Source organism: Cupressus sempervirens, chromosome 8 (genome assembly GCF_028749045.1).
Source record: "Cupressus sempervirens isolate cs-2001-9-10 chromosome 8, ASM2874904v1, whole genome shotgun sequence".
Classification (NCBI taxonomy): domain Eukaryota; kingdom Viridiplantae; phylum Streptophyta; class Pinopsida; order Cupressales; family Cupressaceae; genus Cupressus; species Cupressus sempervirens.
The window spans coordinates 729,801,851-729,821,339 of record NC_143125.1 but is presented as its reverse complement, the minus strand read 5'-3'; positions in this window follow the sequence as shown (position 1 = coordinate 729,821,339).

The following is a 19,489-nucleotide window of genomic DNA, read 5'->3' as shown; positions in this document are numbered from 1 at the left end:
GATTGTTGAAAGAGAACCCTAGGGATTGGCATACACAACTCAAATATGCTTTATGGATAGATTGAGTTAGGGTCAAAAATGATTTGGGAACTTCTCCCTACTTTCTCATTTATAGACAAGAACCAATGTTCCCACTTAATCTTAGAATTCCCATTTTGAAGTTCATGAGTGGGTATGTTGAAGATGCTAACAAAGTACAAATCAGATTGATGAATCTTTTAGAGATGGATGAGAAATAAATAGTTGCATTGGAGCACATGGCTAAACATCAAGCTATTGTGAAAAGATGGTTTGACAAGAGAGCCATGATTAAATCATTTAGGATTTTTGACCTTTTTCTATTCTAGGATAAGGCAAAAAAAAAGTTAGGCAACCATACCAAGTTTTAATGCTTGTGGACATGCCCTTATCAAGTCACAAAAATTCTAGGAGAAAACACTTTTAGGCCTAGTTCCTTACAAGGGGAATTTCTTCCCTTACCCATAAATGGGTAATTTGTGAAGCATTATTTTGAAGCCTAAAAGATAAAAACAAAAAAAAAAATAGTTAGATTTTATTTATGCATTTAGTTTAGATTTTTATTTCTGCAAGCATGTTTATTTCTACAAGTGTGTTTGCTTTCATGTTGTGTGTTTTCTTTCAGTCCTGTATTTCCTTTCAAAGTTGTGTCAGTCATGGGGGGTAGGGTGTATTTGAGATTTTCTCTCAAAATTTTACTAACCACCTTTTGGTTCTAATTTTAGGAAGATGTATTTCTTTTTCAAAACATTTGGATGATTGTCTATCTTATACCAACTAAGCAACCGACATTTCTTGTGGAAATAGGGGATTTTCAATCTGGAAATTAGAAGCCTAGTCCAACAAGTTCTCAACACTTTGCAAATTTAAAATTTGGTTGTTTTTAGTGTTGTTGAATTGAATTCAAAATGACGAGAGATGATCCAAACTTCAACTAGTTCAAATAGGAGGGGTCTCCTCGAAAGGTTGCTAAGATCATTGAGTGGCGTGAGAATTTCTAAAAAGTTCTAAAAGAGGAATGCAAGGGGTGTTCACAAGAGATCAAATCTAAGAAATGACACCGATGTCCTGGCTACATAGTCTAAGCATAGTCAAGATACAAAAAAAAGAAAAAAAAGAAGAAAAAAGAAAAAATATGATATTAAGACTGAAGGATTCTAAACATCTGAAATGGAAAAATATACGTTCTCAAAACAAAGTATCTTGTATTCAAAATATTGCTTCATCAAAAGTAACATTCTAAATGACATGGGGCAATTATTCAAATGGCTAGAAAATCAAAAGAACGTGGCATCCTGCCAAGAGCCCTTGAACTAATTCTCTCATTTTGGTCAAGCAAGTGATCGATGAAAAGCCTTTGTGGAGATTCTGAATGAATAAGATGGGAGGAGTGGAAGATTGTGTCAAGTTGTCAGAAAAATTTGATAGATGGCATGTTGAGGCATCAAAGGAAATGAATACACAATGCACACACTGAGTTTGAAGGTTTCAAATTCTAAGATCTTGATCATAAAGTCATCCAAAAGATGCTTGAGATGTTCAAAGTTTTGTTGGTGTTTGACACACATTGGAAGGATTTTTGCTGATGAAGAAATGCCTTGGTCATTTCTTCCTTTTTTTGGGGCTATTTGATGTGGTGTCCACAACACACGCCCCACTCCTCACTAGGAATGGAGACCCCCTACTTCTTTTTTTAATTCTCAGACTCACAGTTCGAGAGTCAGGAAAATTTGTTAGCACTAAAAGTATTAGTGTCATCAAAAATTGAAAACAAAAAAAAAATTAAAAATTAAAAAACACAAAAACATTAGAAAATAAAAAATATCAAAAACATTAGAAAATCAAAAAAAATCAAAAAATTAGAAAATTTTTTAAAAATAAAATAAAATCAAAAATACAAAAAATCAAAAAAATCAAAAAATAAAAATAAAAAATCACCATTCAACACATGGAACCCACCTCCCATGCAACACATTTAACATGGCACTCACGTGATCTGCTCAACCCACCACTTGCATGGCACTTTCAATGACGAATCCTCACCATTTCAAAATGCCCACATGGCCATCACATCCATGGTGCTCCACTTACACTCCCACTACACTCACGCAGTGGGAATGCCTCATGCACTCATTGTGATCACACAACGATGCCAACACAAACCCTCATTGCTCACAACCGCCCGCTAGCATGCATCACATGTTGTGCTCAACAGTCGTGGTGTCAAAAAGGAAATGCTCATGGCACCATAAAACAAACATGCCCACAACGCAACAAAACAACAAATGCCCATGGTGGCACTTTGCGCTTGTGGCAATGCCTCATGCTCGCGCACCACTTGCTTGGTCGTGTCCCTAAAAAACCTAGTCGTGCATGAATTCCAAAAAACTCCACATACATTTTTATTTATTTATTTAATTTGAATTTCAAAAAAAAGTAAAAATGATTTTTTTTATTAATTTTTTTTTATAAAAAATAATAATAATTAGGGATAAAATAAGAAAATAACCAAAATGCCCAAATGGGGCATTTTTTTTCTTTTTTCTTATTTCAATTCATAGTCAATTTTTTTTATGTTTTATCTTTTGATTAATAAAAAATTTTTTCTAATGATGTGCAGGTGATCAAATAGAGTCCACATCTGGAGTAGCATCCAAACCTGTAGTCTTCAAATTTCAAGGTGCACCCTCAAAGTCAAGATTTTATGATGACTACATGGAAATTTGAGATACTGATTTAGGGCACATGGATCTAGGAGATTTCCTCAGAATTTGTAACAAACCCATAGAGAGATCTACACTAGTATCCACATTGATCCATTCCATCTTGGTGAACGCAACATCACATCCAGTGTCAGTACAGTCAACAAAACTAATCATGGCATTGGTGCAACATTTTGTTGCTAATGAGAGAGTACTCAAGAGTGTCACAGGGCAAGTTGTGTTGGACCTATGACTCGATAATGTTGAGAGGGTATTCCATCTTCCAAAAGCGGATCAGTTCATCAGACTGTCATATGAAGCAACTGAGAGATGGTACAAGGAGCACCAACATGAGGCAATTGATGTCATACAGTCCTTGTACCTCATTGAGAAGCCTCCTTGGGGAAGGATAACTAGAAAAGTGGATATGACTCGGGGATACATGAATCATTCTCCTGAGTAGAGTCATGGGCTTACCCACAATAGGTCACCTCAACACCTTCATGGTCAATTTCATTAAGATCATCAGGTAGGAGAAGATACCACTGGACTGGGCCACCACACTAATTGAAAACTTGTGTGAATAGTTGAGGATGGTGAAGGATAAGAATAAGTTTCACATGACTTCTAACATGGTGTATTTTCTTGCAATGAGGGTGACAAACTATCTTGGTATCTACAAAAGAGGTAGTATGCAAGACCCCAATGCCTAGCCATAGATAGTCTACCACTAGTTAGTGAAGAAGTAGGTCTTAGCGCAGAGCAAGGAATACAAAATCATGAATGATGTGTTCATCTTTGTGATTATTTGATTCATTGAGGTAGACTATGGGAAGAGGTTATCCGATGAAGCCAAAGCACAAGTCATAGCTCTCAAAGCCTACTTCATCCAGTTCAAAATGTTCACCTATCTACAGTTAGTTGGTGCATCCATCAATCCTAAGAAGCTCTCAAGATACCTAAGTGACAAGTTGGTGTTGTTGGAGATTTCTCGGCAAATTGAGTCATCCTATGATAAGATAAAGAGATAATAAAGACCTTTTTGGGCATGGCCACTGGTCATTGGACCATATCAGGTGAAGAGGAAGCAAGATATTCCTTCTTTTGAATGGGAATGGGAGAACTATCCTCTTGAAGAATACAACTCTCCCCAGCCATATTTTGACAATGTTGGGAAAGCGAAAAGTCTAGCAAGAAGAGACTTCCATCATGAGGATGTTGTTGAGGGTAATTGGATGAATGCCATGAATGACTATGATGTCCACATTAGGGACTATTGTAGGATGACTTTGTATCTCACAAAAAAGACTCTCCAATTGAACATCATAGAGGAGATAAAGCAATAGGATTCTAATGAATTACTGACCCCTTGTTCAACGTGGACAAAATTGGTGAAAGACCCATTATGAATGTTGAGGTTGACATGGAGGAGGATGATGATATTAATCATCAAGTGATGCATGTCATCAAAATGACAAACAATTGGATCAAGAAACCTTTTTCACTTGATCTAGTTCCTGAGACAGTGATCTTCCACACACATGCTTACCTAGAAAGAGGTAGAGGAAGGAAAGTAACAATTCCTACCTTTGCAACTCAATCTCCTATCTAGCTAGAAATAGTATACTAGCTTGATTGCCTGGTTGGATATTATTACCCTCCTAAAAGGAAAGGAAAGAACAAAAGATAGAGGACCTCTCCTTAGAGGATTCAAATAGAACAGGTGCCTCCCCAGTAGTAGGAACAAAGTCCACAAGGGTCCTGAGATACTAGAGCTACCCTAGTCTAGGATGAACTATAGTTGCCTCCCATTGTCTCTAGCCAACTAGAAGAGGGAGAGATTCTGCAAGTCTCCATTCCTCTTTCGTAAGATGAGCTAGCTTCTCCTTCTACCTCCAAGAAACATAAGAAAAGGATTAAGATACAGATGAAGAAAAGGTAAAGGATCAATAGAATATTAGTGCCTAATCCATCAATTCCCAAAAGTATTTCGGAGGGAGACGAAGAGGAGGAAGAAGAAGAATTAGAAGAGCAAGAGGAACAAGTGTCCCTACAAGGGAGAACTTGACTAGCTAGAGCGATAGAGTTACAAAGGAGAAACAATGCCACAGGTACCCCGCCATCCACTCAAGAAAAACCTTTAGAGCTCTCTTGTTCAGAAGATGACGTACAATAGTGGGTGGATAAGTAGAGTAAAGAAAGTGATGATTTTTTCTCAATGTCAAATTTTGGTTTCATGCCCATAGGTACAAATTTAATCATGGATAAGATCAGGGGCACCCCTACAGGTGAACCTCAAGAAGAAGACTGGATGAAAATGCTACCAGATACATAGGGTCTTGATCTTACTCCTCTATCTCCACCATGAGTTACAATGGTAGAATAGGGCTCAGTGACTCCTCCACCTTAGAGTTTAGAGGAAGAGCATGTTCAAAATAAATCATTATCATAGGAGAGAGTTAAACAAATGGTGACCGATGAAGTGTCAGATGGACAAATGGTAGAATATTCTTAACCACTTTCCCAAGACACTGAGGTTCAAGTTATAGGGTCTACTGAGACTAAGGCTACAGAAGAGGAGCCCTCACAATAGGATACAATTCTTAGAAGGAGCAACAAAGGGAAGGAAATTGTAGAACACACTCCTTCATCATCAAGTGTCAGGTCCTCAACAGGACACATCCCTAGATGGATTTGAAAGGAAATAATGAGGAGTAGTAAGCCTCAATTTCATGCTTAAAAGGAAGACATTTGTGACATTGTAGAGATCTTGAACAAACCTAAGTCTCCATCACATGAGGGAGCACCATTTGCATTTGTCACTAACATAAGGAACCAAGATTTATTTGTACAAGTGGCTCTCCCTCCTAAAGGCACAGATGTAGAAGGCCTTAGCCTCAAGGATTATGAATTAAAGGATGTTATGTTGGGAAGGCCTACATGGGATTTAGCCTGACAAATGATGACTATTGGAGTCAAAGAGGTCCTTGAGTAGATGGAACAAGAGGAGATTGAACTCTAAGAACTTCAAAGGAAAGTTGAGATCCTAAAGGGATATCTAGCCATAGTGGTTGATCCTCTTGATCCTAAGCAACCCAAGAAAACTCAAAACATTGTACTTAGAGAAGCGGGAGGTGTGCAACTTGACCCATTTTTGAAAGCTTGTTAGGAGTGGCGAGAAATTTTTGAAAAGAAAGGTGTTTCAATCATCACAAGAAATTTGAAGTTACTAAATGCTATGTAGGAGAACATAAATAATATCATAGCAATTCTGAAGCAGGACTTCAATATCATGCATGAGGTACGTGCCTAAAGTAAGGATTTGTAGACTCTACAAGCCATAAAGGGCCAAAGATATCAAGTTTTGATATATGTATATACTAGAGAAGAATTAGATATGATTGATGATTGGATAGAGAAAATAGCAGATAGCAATAAAGTAATGGAGACATTACATAAGGAGATTCGTTAGTTGAAGGACCAAGCTCGAGAGCAAATTTTGGAAGTAGAGAGACACTTTAGTGATGCATGGTTGGATATTTTTGAAGATGAGGAATGAGAAAAGTTGTTACCTATAGAGATAGTAGTGGATAATTTTAGGAATATTTTTGTGGAGGTTGCTGATGATGAGGACATCCAACAAGCCTTTATGATAGAAGAAGCCTTGTTGGAATTGGATACCAAACTCAGGGATTTTGATGATACCTAGATTGGATAAGATAAGTACAGACAGAAGGTATAAGATAAGTATGAGGCTTTAGATCTTCTAGATGCAATTAATATCACTAAGATGATAGAGAAATTCAAGGGCAAACATTCAAACATAGCTTTGAGATGAACAAAACCCAGATGCCAGAATTTCAATTTTGACACTTAGTAAAATTTTGAGATTTTTTACCCTATCGAGGTTTATAGTTCCATAGGTACGGAGGTCTATAGCTCTGTAATTCAGAGGTGCATCGATAGTTAATTTCTTGTTCCAAAAATAGTACTTGCCATGCAATAGGAAGGCATTCTGATGGTAGTTTAACTTCAACACATGCCTAGTAAAGAACCAACTTCTATTTTTGGCACCTCCAAATGCTCCTACTTTAACTGAAGGCTTCCTCCTACTTTCTCTCTCATATTTTCTTTTTTTTGGACATGTAAAGGGTTCATACATCTAATTAATGAAAAAAATTAGATGGAGTCCCTCTAAGCACCGGATTAATTGTTAGTCTATATATATTTAGTTTGTTTTAATGTTTTAAAAAGCATTTTGTTGCATGAAGATATCCCTCATTCTCAACACAAATTGAGGATATAAATACCCCACTGTAATATGTAACAAGGGCCACTATTATTATGCAATAAAATTGTGTTTTTAGTGCTCACATTTGGAGTGTAGTGATGCTTTCCGGAATGTGTCATTGTTTTGTGAATTTTATTCATGAGATTGTGATTGAGCCAAAGGTTTACTGCATTATTTCTAGTTGTGTGATCTTTTAGTTCTGGTGTTTTCTATAGATTTATGAATTCTTCTGACATATCAAGCTTGAGAAGAGGTCATCAAATTGTGCCTGCAAAGCCATTTGTCTCACATGAGCACACTTTCCATGTCCTTGTGATTTGATGAAAGGTGAAATATCATACGATTGTTAAAATTTCTCACGGATGATTACATCAATGGATTCTAGGAAGTGCTACTCCTATTTTCATTAGTTTCCTACTAATTTCTTTGAAAGTTTAACTTGTAGCATGTTATTTTTTGTAGCTTATGTCTGTTTAGGATTTCAATTTCATGTTATTTTCTTTCAGTTTTGTTATTTGCTTTGCTAACCCCTTATTAGAATAGGGACTCATTTTAGTTGCACTGTTAGAATTGCAATCATTGAAAAAATAGAAAATACAAAAATATTGTTCTTTTGTGTGTGATTTTGAGACAAAAAATAGATTTACTTCATTTCAAGATTATACTTAGAACTAGCAAAGGCCTCCTTATGAAAAATCACATTTATTTTCAACCAAGCAGATTTTGGTACATCACAAGACAAATACTAAACCTTGGATTTGATCCCAAAAGATTAGCTTTTCAAGAGAGAAATTGTGCAATGGATTCTTGCCATTGACCTCATTCATAATGACTGCACAATAGTTACATGCAAACATAACCTATATTAGAAAACAATAGATCACATAAAAGAGAACACAAGACGCAAGGATTTAACATGGTTCACCCAATCACTAGGTTACATTCACCAACAACAAGTCTCATACTATTATTATGCAATGATCATAATCTACAATCACTTACAACTCAATACCATCACAAGAAACTACAATATCATCATACATAATAAAATCCATAACTCTAATCCATTTTATACATGTTTTTTTTTCTTACAAAATTATGGCTAGAGTAAGTCATCCAATAGAAAAAATAGTAATCAACACCTTTTACAATATAAGGTCATTTTTTGCTTCAGGGATGTTGCCCCTAAAAACTTCCATGGGGGCATTGCCCCATGACCCTTCCTATACTATGATAAAGAGTGCACCTAGGGTACTACCCCAAGACCCCCCAAGGGGCGTTACCCCTTGACCTTGTTGGAATTACAAATAGGAAAGGTAAACTCTAAGAGCAGGGGGGTGAATCAATGCTTAAAAATTTTACCCATAAAAACATTCACCATACATCCATCTCATCATTTAACAAGTAAACTAAAATACCATCTAAAGTATATACATCTAAAGTATGTAAAAAATAGAGCATTCACACATGTATGAGACAAGATATGATTACTCAAAAACTCTCCAATGAGAAGCTAAAATGGGGGTAGGGATGAAACTCACAAATCTTCACTACTGTAGTAATAAAGTGTATCCAATGAAGGTTACAATGTTTGATCATGAAACATGATCTACCCTATGAAAGATTTTCCTTGATGAAAGCTTACAAAGACTATTAGGTCTTACCCTATTCAAGGATTTCAAGATGCTATTAGAAGCGTGCTTGATTGGAGGACTTCAACTCATAATTAAGTAAGCACCTTGTTAAAGGATTTTAATACAGCCTGTTATGACTACTCATTTAAGAGATTTGACTAATTCACCTATTAGAATGTCTCAACAATGATCTTGCAATTAGTAGTCTATTGCTTGATGTTAGATCACCTCTATACTAATGTGTGCTTGATCCTTTATAATCAAATGTATCTCTACTATGCACTATTTCCTTCCTATATTTTCCTTTTCACTGAATCTACAATGTAACTTCAAATCATAATATCTTACTCACCATGAATGTCTTGTTTTTCCATGCAAACTCTCCTTCTCTCTTATCATTCATAAAATATTTAGGGTTTATCCCCCTTAAGAAGACTTAGGTGACTTAGGGTTAGGTATAAATTGGCTGTGATTCACTCATATTGCCACTTAAACCTTTCCTTTATTTGATTGGATGCATGTAATGCATAGGGATTCCCACTTCAGATTCATCCTTATCAACAAAATATTGTAAATCAATCCTTAGGTTAGTTCAAAAATTGTTTACATAGTAGTTTGTGCCAATAAAAAACAACTATGTCAAAACTGTGTTACTTGGCACCTAAAATCACTGGTGCTTGACACTAACTATGACTTCAATGTTATCACTCAGTAATTGAATAACTTGGTATTTATTATCTACTCGACACTTAAATGACTTGACACATGAGTGAATCGACACACACTATGTATTGGGCATGCTCTAACTTACATGTTGTTCTTGGCATATGTTACTTGTTCAACATGAACTAAGTAAATGACTTAAGTGTATAGACACACACTTGTCAAAACTAATCCAAGATTAACAATTTCCCCCTTTGACATGAGTGTCAAAAAAACTTGTTCATGCATTAATGATCTTATCCTTATGAGAATAACATAGATATCTATTCAACTTCTATAAAAAAATTTAAAATATCAAAATTTTGGAATACATGACTTGTACCTCAAAATTTCATAACTCCCTCTAAGTTGAATGTTCAATCCTATTATGTATGTTGTATCAACTGATACTCTTTCTCTATTCTTGTCTAAACTAATGTTTGCATTTTTTTGTTCACTTACTCCCTCTTTGTTATTGCTCCCCCTTGAGTATAGATATCCACTTTGCTTAGATTACTTTCTCCCCTATCACTCTCACTCCCCCTTTTTTGACATTGATGTCAATGGGTTTATACACTAATAGTGTATTTGTCCAAAAAATATTTTGGACCTCAAGTATAATTTTTAGATCGACATCCCAATTACCACAAGCTACCTCCAAAGACTTGATTTGGATGGCCAACTCAACAACAAGGTAGACTAAGCAATCTAATGTAGAAAGATTGGGGTCTTTCTTCATAAGTATTTCTTCATAGCCTAGTTCATTGTGTAAAATCTCCATGTAAGGAGTCAATGTTGATTGGATGTTAATCAGTTTAGCCCTTATGTTGGCTTCATCTACATGTAATGATGCTAACTAACTCTAGGATTGCAATAAGTATCTAAAATGTTTCTCACTTTGAACTGGAGACTTGGAAAAGTAGCATAGGATGCCTGCATATGGGTTTCCAAACTTAGAATGTGATTCCTTACTTCTTATGTGAAGAGTGTAGGATTGCATAGTTTGGTTTACAAAGAGAAAATATTCTCTAGTACCTTCTTCAAACTATTTACCTTGATTGCTAGCTCAACCTATGTTAGTGCAATATCACTTGATATCTTCTCATTTACCTTATTTTGATACTTCCTTTGAGACCATTCTAGTAATTTTACATTACTCTCCAGGTCTATTGCACTAACCTTTTCCACTATATTGGTTTATTTTTCAATGATTGGCTTGGTTTCATCTAGAGTTGGAAGATTGAATGCATCTAGGAAAATATATGTAACATTAATCAAAGCTTTCTTTAGCCTATGCTCCCTTCTAAGCAATTCTTGATGTTTCTTCTTTCCTAGGGCCTCTTGTAATATATCCATCTTCTCAATTGTAATTGTTTCATAATCAAATTTAGGCAATACAATCTCTTCATCTAGGCTAACATCTCCATAACTAGTTACCTCTTCCACCTTAGATGAGCTAGGACTCAACCTCGAGATTTGCAATGGTGTAGCATCTATACTCAGGCTCTGAAGAGTTTGACTGTAAGGAATACCAGGTGTAGACACCTAAAAACCTTTAGAAAATAAATTATTTTTATTTTTTGAAAAGCCCCTGATGACATCATCATTTATTAATTAATTAATTATTTAATTAATTTATTTATTTTTATGCCATTAAATCCCTTTATCTTAATTTAAAATATTTAATTAAGGAATCCCTCCCAAAAATGTTTAAATCTTATTTAAACATTATTTCCTTATTTATTAATTATTTAATTAATAAATTGACCAAAAAACCCAAAATAAATAAAAAATTTATTTTTTGCCCAAAACTTGGCCAATTTCCTTAAGACCGCCAACCTCTTCCAAAATCTTCTAATCCTTCTTTAATTTGATTAAAGGCTAATCCCATCATTTCCTACCCCTAATCCCAACTCAAAATATTTAATTAAGATTAAATATTAATCCTCATGTTTATTAAAAAAGTTTTAATAAATATCTCCTCAACCCAAACCCTTGAAATAAATAAAACTTTATTTATTCCCTAAAAATCTAATTTATCCTCATCCTAAGAAGTTCTAGACTCTTCTAGAAAGTCTTCATCCTCATCCTAGGAAATTCTAGACTATTCTAGAAAGTCTTTATCCTCATCCAAAGTCTAGACTCTTCTAGAAGATGTCTTTAAACCTAATCCTAATCCCCTCCTAACCTTGTCACATTCCCTAAACATGGGTTAAAACTTACTAACCCAAGCCAAAGTTAACAAATATCTCCTCCTTCACCCACCCTCATTAAATGCCATCCACTTGCCTATCCCTAAGCTAATCCTAAACCATCCTAATCCATCCTCTAATCATTTGCACAAGCCTAAGCAAGCTTAAAACCCTCCTAATCAAGCCCAAGTCAAAATTGCTCTCATCTCCCTCAAAATATCTCAACCATAAAACTTTATGAAGTCCATTAGGCCATAAATGACTCTTCCAAGCCCTTTTATTGCTCTTACAAGCCATTATGAGGGTCTTTATGAAGATTTTATCCCTTGAGCCTCCTTTGTTGACTCATCCTTCCCCTTTCCTCCATCCTCTCACCCTGTGACATGTGTCACTCCCTGATTGGCTGTAAAGAAGCACAATCCATGTGCTCTCTTCTCATGCAATCTGAGCCCTCCATGAGCTTTTTTCCATCCTTGCATCTTAGCCCCCAATCCCTCAAGCCTCTTGCCTATAAATTGGATCCTTCCCCTTTGCAAAATAACACAATCCATGAAGTAAAGTCATAATGCCATTTTAAGAAGCCATTTTACATCAAAACCATACACTCACACCCAAATTCCAAGTCCATTTGAAGCCCTTTTTGAAGCATAAGCTTGAGCATACATCATATCTATTTAGAAAAAGCCACTCAACAAGAGAGCTTCTCATTGAGAGAGCCCATTAATGGCTCATATTCTTAATTGAGATCTCATCTTAGTCTATCTTGAAGTTTATGAATTTTGTTTAGTTTGTAGAAGCTTTATTTAAATTTGGTTTCTATTAGCATACTAACATTGCTCATATACACTAGGTTCTTGTAATGTCATCAGTGCTTGAATAACTAGTAGCTTCTTTGTCTTGGGTGTCAAACTTGTCTCTTCATTCTTGTTCGTTTCTTACTGTATAGTTCCAATTGCACCTTGATCTTGTGCTTGAGGTGTAGGCACATCTATCTAACCTATTTGGACTTGAGGCCCATCATTTGCTATTATTTTTATCTTTTCTTCTCCAACTGTCTCATCCTTATCTTTTATATTTTCTTGGACATTCACTAAGGTTGGAGTGTCTTTCAAATGTGTACTAAAAGTGAAACTTGTTATCTCGTTCCTTTGATATACCACTAAAGGTTGTGGAGGTTGTGCACTTGTGACTTGACGAGTGACTAAAGATGTTTCTTGTGTTTTCATTTCCTCCCCTGTAGTTATTGTTTTTTGTCTTCTGAATTTCATCTACACTTACCAATACAGGGTTTTCACATAATTTAGCCTAGAGAGTGGACTAGACAAGTATCCTTTTCAAATTATCCTCTATAAGGGGATTAGTGTTCTGAGTAGTAGTCTCAAAAACATCCTTTACTTTAACAATTTATGTGTTTAAACTTGTCTCTCATGGAGGGCTTCCACTTGGCATTTGTGTATCTTGGACACTATATTATGTTTTCTACTCTTCCTTAGGTGGTGCTTGGTTTTCAATATTCATATCTATGCCTCCCTCTACCGTGCCTTGTTTAGTATCATCTTTTTCATCCTCTTGTACCTCAATAGGTGTTTGGTCAGCTTCTCTTGATGTTGACAATCCATATATTAACTTCCACACTTGTTTGGACTTCTATACAACATCCTCTAAGTTTTTTTGTAATATGTTGAATGCCTTATATTTTTGCACAAATCTTATAGCATACTTCTTAGTAGCTTTAGACATTTCAAACTTACTAAGTTCTAGCATAACTTGAGCAAGGGATGTCTCCCTAATTTGTCTTTCAGTGTTTAAACAATAATGCCATTTTTTCTCAACTCTATCGTATAAAATTTTAGGTATGAAGTTGGCAAGTTTTAGAGGATTCTTTTTTAATATAGTCATCATGGCATATACTACCTCTTCAACTTAGTTCTTCTCAATCTTCCCAAGATTTTCAAATTCAATGTAAGAGAAACCTACTAAATCAACATTTTTTCTAATGTTCTCATATAAATTATCTAAATTTAAAGATGGACTATGACTCACCACTTTAGATTGCAAATTTTCATCTGATTTCGTCTTCTCTTCATTAGACTCTGCTTAAGACACATGCTTCCTCCTTGGTCTCTTCTATGTTTCAACTTTCTTCTCCTTAGGCTTGGCTACTTCTTTAGCCTTCTATGTAGTGACTCTTGTACTAGACCTTGTGGTAGGTTTTGTGGGATTGGGATGATTAGGTTTAGCAACCTTCTTTGTTCACTACTTGAGCCTTTTTCTTTCCTCTTTTTCTTCTCAATAGTTGTAGGTGCTTCATTGTCTTCTTCTTCCTCGACACCTTCTCTAATTTCTACTTCCTATTCTTGTTGGTATTCTCCCTAACCTTGTGTCAATTTCAGTGGAGCTTGGGCCTATGTTTCCTCTTCTTACTCCTTGGGTCCTTCACCAAATCTTTCTTTTAATTTGTTTACAAGTTTTTTCTTCTTCCTTATCATTGAAGTAGTCTTCAATTTCATAGTGATCTTTTATTTGGCCAAGTCCTAATTTCCAAATGCTATTACTTCTTTGTCCACTTCTTTTGCAAGTAATGTTGTGATTGTTATAGAGGCATCATCAACATTTATTTCATATCCTAATGGCCTTAGCCATCTCAACTTGAGAATTACTACTTGTACATATGTGAAATCAATACCAACTAGGAAGCAAACATCATTAAAATGTTTCTCCACTAGTGAGACTGGTATCCTTAGTCTTTTCTTCTTTTTCTTTTTTGTAATTTTAAAAGTAACTTGTCATGACAGATTCAAAGTTTTCACCTAATTTCTTAATAAATTCAGCTATTTGAACTACAATAGGTCTGTTCACCTTCCATGCAACCTTGCCAAATGTAGGGAATTTATTTTACACATTAAAGAAAATAAATACAAGAATAGATCAAAATTTACATTGTGCACTCTTGGTCTTCTTTATAGCTTCCAAATTCTCAATCAATTGTTGCAACTACAACTTGACAAAATCATAAGTATAATCCTTCTTCACAATTTTGTAACCCATATCAATTGCAATGCAAGGTACATTATTTAGTCTACTAAATTGATAAAACTTGTGTGCTATGACCCTTACTAGAAAAGCTATTAGAGGATTTGTTATAGTATCAAGTGTTATACCTCTTTTATTCCGCATAGCCCCTATTCTCTACTCAATTATTTCTTTTGATTCACTTCTCATGGTCTTTGGTTGATCTAGGGTTGGATGCCCTATTACTTTGTGGACAATATTTTTAGTGATTTTTACTTACCCATTTTCAAACCATATAGAGTTATCATGAATTCTACTTAAAACAATTTTAATCCACTCTATCTTGAATACAATGGGGAAACATAGGGCACAAGTTAGCCTTTTATTCTTGACAACTTTAAAATGTTCCTTTAGCATTCCATTTTCACATAGTTTTTCATATGCTTCCATGATCTCTATATCACCTATGCTTCCAACTTTGCATATGTAACAATTCTTAACATCCTAAATCATTAAACCATGTGGTGGTATCATGGATAACACACTAGAGGGATTCTATTTATAAGTTATAGCTAGGATAGCCCTAAAAGTATGTTGTTTGATTTCATCAATTATCAAGTGAATGTTTAAAACCTATTTTACCTCTACACCTTTAGCTTCTAACAAAATAGAGGTCATTATAGAAACTAGGGTTTGTGAAATTTAAAACTGTGTAGCTTGGCACATGATAAATAGCTAGTGAGTCCTACAGGAATGATATTGAATAACCTTTTAAATATCTTGCAAATGCTTAGATCAAATTCTCCAAATAACCTTTAGCTCTTCATGATCATCTTCAAATTTTAACGATGTTAAATGAGCAGAAATCAATCAAATAGCCTTTAAAACACTACATTTAATGTTAAGTGCTTACATAGCTATAAGCTCATCTTCAATTGAATTTCTGGATAACTTTTCATCCATGTGTTTTTCCATATGCTTAGAAACCACTATGAGTTTGACCTCAACTAACAATTTTTTTTAGCTTGGCATCAACTAACATCTCACTTAGTAACTATATGAAACTATTCACGCTTAGTAGTGACATGAAAATTGACAAAACTTAAAGATTTATTCTTGATTACTAACAAAACTTTGCATCTTTATTCATGCATATGTAATCTTTTCAAAACTAGATCCTTGGAATTGATGTATGGTATATTCTTTTAAATATTAGTCTCATACACCTCTTGATTGTTTAATTTGATGAGGTGTGATCATGTGGCCTATTAAGTGAAGTGATACCATCTACACTTTGATGTGCTACAATCTTCCTTTCTCTTCCATGTCTTGTTGATCTCATCTCTGACATTTTCAACATCTATATTTCCTTTTCCTTTGTTTAACTAACAAGTTGGTGTGTTTGACTAGTCTTCAAACATCTATAACATGTGGTTTGACACAACCACCTCTTGTAATCACATCTGAAAAGTGTTCTAATATAGTTCTCAAGAACATTTCCATAATCTTGATAGTAGTGACAACTATACATTGTATTATAATCCCAATTATAAGAGTTGTCATTATTCTTTACCTTTGTTTTCTTGTTTGATGACCACTAGGGTTTGGATCTACATTCAAAAGCTCTATGTCCATACTTCTAATGGTTATAACATTATCCTTCAAATATTTAAGTGTGCATTGTCTTGGTTCTACATTCGTGTGTCTGATGGCCTTATTTTTTGTACTTATAGTAGTGACCTATGTTCTTATTTTGATTTCCAGTCTTTGTTGTACAAACATTAGCAGTATGTCCTTTCTTACCACAATTATGACAAGTAGGTTTGGAGTTCTTACCTTTTTTAATTGTTTCTTGAGCACTTTTGGATGATTCTCCTTCTTTAGTACTAGTGTATCCTAGTCTAGATGTATCATTGTTAGATCTAGGGGATCTCATCAATTATTCAAAGTACTTGATGGTGTCACTAGATTTATTGAAACTTTCAGCAAACTCCTTTTCCCTTTCCAGATCATCACTCAACTTTTCATTCTACAACTTCAGTGTTGTGATCTCAATGGCTTTAATATTTGTTTCATGATTAGCAATAATGACTTACTTCATTGTTTCTAATTGCATGTGAGAAATCCTATTTATTTTTTATGATTTCTCTTCTAGTATGCTAGTCAAAACCTTTTTGTCATCTTTAATCATGACTTTGTCTTCCATAGCTTTCTTTTTCTATTTGATCACCTCACATAGTAATATGGCTTGTGATTCTTGCTCTATCTTAAGATTTTTGATCTCTTTAGCTAGGGTTCTATTCTTTTCCATTAGATCTACAAATGCTGCATCAAATTCATTGGAGTTTCCATTTGCAAATAGTTTAGCAGTGTCCATCTCATGGTATTGTGTGTCATTTTCCTCAATAGCAATTTCCTTCCTTCGTATCAATGATTTTTTTATATCTTCTCTTACTTCATTCAACTGATGTAGAATGAGTTGTATTTCAATCTTTCAATTCTCAATAATATTTTTCAAGTTGTAGACTTTCATTTCCAAGATCTTTCCTCAAAGTTGTAAATATCCACTTTTAGAGGACAAAACTCTAATACTAATTGTTGGAATTACAAATAGGGAAGGTAAACTGTGAGTAGGGGGTAGGGTGAATCAAATCTTAAAAAGTTTTACCCATAAAAAAATTCGCCATACATCCATCCCATCATTTAACAAGTAAACTAAAATACCATATAAAGCATATACATCTAAAGTATGTAAACAAGTAAGCATTCAAACATGTGTGACACAAGATATGATTACCTAGAAACCATCCAATGAGAAGGTAAAAGTGGGGTGCGGATGACACCCACAAATCTTTACTACTACAATAATAAAGTGTACCCAACAAAGGTCACAATTTTTTATCATGAAACATGATCTACCCTATGAAAGGTCTTCCTTGTTAAAACATTACAAAGATTGTTAGGTCTTACCTTGTTAAAGGATTTCAACACCCTATTAGAAGTATTCCTAATTAGAGGAATTCAACTCACAGTCAAGTAAGCACCTTACTAGAGGATTTCAATATATCCTGTTAGGGCTACTCTATTAGGATATTTAATTGATTCACCTATTAAAATGTCTCAACAATGATCCTACAATTAACACTCTATTGCTTGATGTTAGATCACCTCTGTATTGATGTGTACTTGATCCTTTCTGGTTAGATGTCCCTCTATTGTAAACTATTTCATTACTCTATTCTCCTTTTAACTGATTCTATATTGTAACTTCAAATCACAATACATTGGTCACAATGAATTTCCTATTTTGGCATGCAAACTCTCCTTCTCTCTCTGATCATTCATAAAAAGTTTAGGGTTTGTCCTCATTAACAAGACTTAGGTGATTTAGGGTTAGGTTCGAATCAATGGTTGTGATTCACCCATATTGTTGCTTAAACCTTCACTTTATATGATTGGATGCATGTAATAATGTAATGTCCCCCTTTTTGCTATACCTCAAATTTCTCTTGGCTTCGGTTTAAAGATTTCAATATTCACTTTATATTTGGAAATTATGTGAAATTGGTAATTATCTTTAATAAAAAATCCAATCTTTAAAATTATAAATATATAAATATATATATATATATATATATATATATATATATATATATATATATATATATATATATATATATATATATATATATATATATATATATATATATATATATATATATGTATGTATATATATATGTATGTATATATATATGTATGTATGTATGTATATATGTATGTATGTATGTATGTATGTATGTATGTATGTATGTATGTATTTGATAATTTGCAAGTGAGATAAATTATGATTTCCAAAGCTCTCCTTATTATATTTAACTTAATATTCTTTTCATATTATAGTTGGGAGACTTCAATATTTCTCCCCTATCGATTAAATAATTATTGGATTTGATTATTGTGTAGATATAAACCTTTAAGAATGATTGGGTCTCACGTACTTGGGCCTGACACTATTTCGAACCTACGTACTAACCGGCGTACAGTGACTGCAAATTGTTTATTGTTTTTATCACTTTGACCTTCTTACTTTATGCCTTCATTCCCAAGTCTATGTAGGCATTGTGAGTGTAATAACAACACTATTGTTTCCTACTCACAGTAATCAATCAATGTTCTCCCAAGCCACTGCTTTATCCAATGTCATAAATGGTGATATATATTTCCTTCAATCTGATTCGATGGTTGATGGATACAATAGAATATTCAAACTTTATTCGATGCCAATTAATGAATGTGTATCTCCTGCTATATTTTCTCCTCCAGTGCAATACCTTATTTCCACTGCTCTGTTGGAATTTGTTCACCCCTTATACTATTCGGTTTGACTGGTTGTGCACACTATTCACTTTTTTGTATTATTTCGATGTCTCCTCCTTTCTCTCTATGTGGTTCGATGAATGAGATCTTCTACCCCCCACGTTGGTTGCTGAATTCTCCATAAATATGTTTTGGTTCATTCACGAGCAGACGTGTTAGTTCACGTGAACGGGATCAGTATAAATTGTTTCATTGATCTATGTTTTATTAACATAAATTGTCGCATACATATATATATTAGTTGGCTTAGGTTTAGTTTATTTGTTTTTCATATATTCATGTCTAAAGACATTAATTAATAATGTTTATAATTAATATCTTTAACAATTTATGTTATTATTAAATAGTTGAGTAATATAAATAGGCTATAAATATTTATCCTTTCAAAGATAATATATATTTAAATATGTTATTTATATATTAATGTTTAAAATATGTTATATAATATAATATTATATGTTATTATAACATATTATGTTAACTGAATATAATACCATATTGTATTATGGTTTTGTATTAATTCTTAATCAATTTATTATAATTATCATTAGTTATTAATAT